The sequence below is a fragment of the Halyomorpha halys genome, unplaced genomic scaffold, assembly GCF_000696795.3.
Source record: "Halyomorpha halys isolate HHAL.00 unplaced genomic scaffold, Hhal_1.1 Scaffold136.1, whole genome shotgun sequence".
Taxonomy (NCBI): domain Eukaryota; kingdom Metazoa; phylum Arthropoda; class Insecta; order Hemiptera; family Pentatomidae; genus Halyomorpha; species Halyomorpha halys.
Window position 1 is genome coordinate 50,702 of NW_027111614.1, and position 5,013 is coordinate 55,714.

Here is a 5,013-nt window from a genome sequence, read left to right on the forward strand (position 1 = left end):
TTCACATTATATAAGGCAATAGATAATTAAATGATTTATATAATAAATTGTCTATAATTAAAATAATAAATTATGGATACTTAAGTATCAGCGAGGACTTATTCTGAGTGAAATGACAAATTTTCGAAAATCTTTGTTCAAAGTACCCCCTAATTGTGTTTATTTGGAAAAATGTAAACAGTTCTCAGTAATAAATAATGTACGCAACCGGATCACATTATTTATTACTGAGAACTGTTTACATTTTTCCAAATAAACACAATTAGGGGGTACTTTGAACAAAGATTTTCGAAAATTTGTCATTTCATCTTCCTTTTATATACTACGCATGATCAATGAGCAATCTTTAAAAAGAAATAGATAATTCGTTACTTAAGTCACTTGATTAACTAATTATTACAAGTTTTAGAATCGCTAGAAATGCATTTTCGCGTTAAGTGTGGTAAAAACTAATTACACCTAAAACTAATAGGTTGTAAAATACGGTTGTAAATAATCTTGAAATTTATCTAGTTAACCGCATGAAGTATATTGTAGTAAGATAGTCCGGATATCGGTCAATAAAGCTATCAAAATAGTAAAAGAAAACTATTTATTTTTAACAAACGTTTCAACGTTGTCAGTTGTCATCATTGTTTCAATCTCACAACCCTGTAGAAGCCCTGCAAAGTGGAGCGAAATGTTGGTTAACAATAAATAGTTTTATTCTACGATTTTGATACCTTTATTGACCACCACCCGAAATATCTTCCTACAAAGAAAATAATTCTAAAAATAAAATGTGAATAATTGGTAAATATCAAAGATGACATCACACTTCACTAAGATTCGGTCTTAGGTTTCCAAAAGCGTCATCGTTTTACTTAGTTATCCGGGCGAATGACTGGACCAAGAGCGCAATAAAATGAGAGAGAGAAAAAAAAAACTGAGCGCACGATCGGCATTCGGTTCTGACTCACCGGCGAGTGGCGAGTGGGAGCAAAAGGAAGAAGAGGGAATATACTCGCATTAGAGTCGACTCATGTGTTCGATAAAAAGGAGTGGGAGCAATATTCTGAGGAGGTGACGTCATTAAGGACGTCCTGAGGTCGGGGAGTCAGCCAGATTTTTTTCCTGGGTCACTCTTGGTCACTGATCCCTCCAAGGACCTTTCAGTCTCTTCTTTATTCCTGGAACTCTTCTTCTGCGCGCTTCGCTCTCATTATTCCTTCATCAGCTCTCCGCCCTTCGCTATAATGATGGGGTGGATAGCCTTATAATATGTTAATCTATATCACTCTATTATATAAAAAAGTTTTTACTGATCATCCTATAATATTTTATTTTACATGTAAGGTGGAATAAAAAAATTGAGCGTTTTACAGAGGATGAAAAAAGTGATTACAAACACCTTTTTTTTAAAGAAGCAGTTAATTGAAGTACAAATTAAAATGTCGGGATGAAGACTTGAAATTTATTTGTTTTCCTACTTACATTATATTGAAAAAAATAATACAATCTTAACTACAGAATACATTTTTTTTTTAATTTACTTCAAGCATTAATTTAAATTAGGTCCCGTGGCCATCTTATTTTCAGACGCCTCGGAGGATTATCAGGGATTGTTAAGGATGAGAGATTAAGAATTAATGGGTTAGGATGGGTAAGGAGTTTGGAATGAAAAGACGCATATCTGTTTTGCGCCAAATCTGCAACGAATGGGATGTTAAGGTCTTTGTGAATGAGTTTATTTGTAACGGAATACATTTAAATTACAGTTATACAATTTGATCAATGAGTATTACAATAAAATGAACGGTTGTTTAATTTGTAAAATTGGGGTAGGACCGTCGATCCTCGTTAAGGCACTTTTCTAGTAATACAGTTGTACTATGACTTTATATGAATTATGATTTTGACTACTATATACTATTTATATGAATCATAAAGCTCTTTATTCATACTTATTTTTTCAATAAATGCTATAAATAGATTAAATAATGAAGAAGATGGTCAGGGTTGTGTTAAAAAAGAAACAAAAATTATTTAATCTATTTATTTTCCAACGTTTCGCCCCACTTTTTAGAGCTTTGTCAGGACTGTTCAAGTTGGTAGCGTTTGACAAGTCGCTATAACAAAGCTATCAACTTGAACTGCTTCCAGTTCCATGACAAACACTTATGATAATAAATAATAGAAAACAAAAATGATAAAAATCAAATATAATTAAAATAAAAATAATAAATGAAAAGGTACAATTTCTTCTATTATAAAAGAACGAAAATCTGAAATATTAAGTACAGAAAATGTTTATGTATTTTCTGTACATAATATTTCAATTGTTTGAAACATTCATTGTTATTCTTCCGGAATTGGGTGGACAGAAGGTGGTCGAAGATACGGGATTTGAAGGTTGAAAGGGTATCAGAACTACGAATGAAGGATAACGCTAAAAGGAAGAATGATAATGCTGCAAGAGAAGCACTCGCGCTTTCGGGACGGGGTAAAGCAATTTTAACTCCGTCAGAGATATGCAGGCCTCTTGTAAAGGAAGTCAAAGATCAATGGCAATCTATGTGGAACGAAAGCCCAATGAGCAAATTAAAAATTATTAAAAAGGATGTCAAGCCCTGGGGTACATCCAGTCGCAAATGCCGTAGAGAGGAAGTTCTACTAGGCTGAGAATAGGTCACACGAGGCTCACCCACTCCTATCTTATTTCAAAAGAAACGCCTCCGAACTGCCAGTATTGCAATAACAATTTAACAATAAGCCATGTTTTCCAACAATGCCCATATTTTACACCACACCTCAATAGCTTGGGACTAAGCCAAGATATCTCAAAAACCATTGGAGACGATGATAAGGCAATAGAATTGGTGTTTCGGTTTTTGAAATCACAAAATTTACTGACAAAAATATAACTTGATCGGAAGAAAAAAGAAATAAAGAAAAAAAAATAATCAAATCAAAAAATAAATAAAATTTAACGAATATTAGCAAAATTAAATAAGATGTGGATGGCGTTGATGACCAATGAAGTTTGGTGCCACTAAACAACCAAACAAACAAACTACGAATGAAGGAGGGAATAGAATTCCATAGGGAGGAGGACCAAAAATAGTAATACATGAAATTTACAATGTCACTCCTCCAATGATCATCGATATAGAACCAAATTGTATTACTTTTGGGGAAGAGAGAAATACTTTATTTATCTATGCTGCCTAAATACATTAGGTTGCTATCTCACACAGCATACTTATCAATCCGTAATCGGACATATATAAATTACACATACATGGTATAATCAGAAAAAAAAGAGATACAATAATAAGATATAATAAACAATCCCCCTCCCCCTACAGTTTCCTTTTACAATCCATCCGGTCTGTACAACAAATACAAATGTTTCATTCATTCCTATTTTTCTTTCTCAATTTCACCCTTTCACAATTTTACAATTCACCCGATCAACAAATTCGCTTTTCGGAATTCAACCTCCTAGATCCTCTCCAGGGACTCGCTAAACAAATTCACTATTAGACGGTAATGTGAGATCAGACCATCATTCATAGTCACAGCAGTAGATCAGTTCACCAAGAACAAACAAATAGATACATTTTACGAGAACAAGACTAACACATAGGTTAAAAGGAAAATATAATAAAAAAACCGGTTACAGGAAACACTTGAATGGATAAATAAGTTTAAAAAAAAAAAAAATAGTATTAATAAAATAAAATAATTTAATGACTAAATACGTTAAAACGCTCAAATAGAGAGGTCAACATATTAAAATAAATAAATAAAACAAAGAATAATCTCCGAGCTAATTCCCATGCAGGTGATGGTGTATGATCTCCAGGGAGTCCAAAATAATATTTTACGCCAAGATCGTAATATCCCCAATGCTAATATTTGTTATTATATATAACTAAAATTGACTGATTACAAATTTAGACCTTAGGAGGTCAAGGAAGTAATAAATTAAATTAAAATTATATAGGAGATATTATATAAAGTAGCGTATGGCAGGTAAAGCGAGGACTAAGTTTTTTTCTCGCATATCGTGGCACACATAACATTGAAGTCGGAAGGTCACTCCTGCACCTTTTGACCTGAATCCTTCTAACGACAGAAGAATCAGGGTCTTCAATGATTAGTTCTGGAGATAAAAAAAATTGCTATCCTTGTGTCTGATGGGATCATCCTCAAGTCTCATCAAAACTATATCTGCTGGTAAATGTCCTGTAGTTGGACTTTGTACGGGAACACTTGCCATTACTCGTCCTGGCCGGGATTGCTAGCCATTTTGTATTAATATAGTAATTGAGGTAGTTCTATTTCATTTGATGAATAAACGGACATATAATAAAAAATATATGGTCTCACAGACAATTAGATGGATGGACTTTGGTTTGTAGTTATTACAGTTAAAGATTAATTGACTTATTGAGGCCACTTTTTGTTCTATTATCTCAATTTGCTAAATTCCAAACTCATCTTAACTTTATCCCTTTCATTTTCTTCCTGGCCACCTTAAATGAAAATCTTTAGGTGTGAATATCTCCTAAACAAAGAGTTTGCGGATATATCTTCAGAGGATTTTTTTTTTGAGGTTCTTAGTTTATAACGTCACAATGTCATTCAAGTTGATAGGTTTTGACAAGTCGCCAAAGCTATCAACTTGAACTGCTTCCATTTTCGAATTGACCTCAAAGTGGGACGAAACGTCAGAAAATAAATAGTTGTTAACTATTTTTTTTTTCTGTTTTGACTGCAACCCTGAACATCTTCATTATCTGAAATTATACGGTCAATTATCTATATATACAGGATGTTTCAAGATTTAGTGGTCAAACTGAAAATATGAATAAAGGACCTCAAAACAAGAAAAAAGAATGAAAATCTTTAGGTGTGAATATCTCCTAAACAAAGAGTTTGCGGATATATCTTCAGAGGATTTTTTTTTTGAGGTTCTTAGTTTATAACGTCACAATGTCATTCAAGTTGATAGGTTTTGACAAGTCG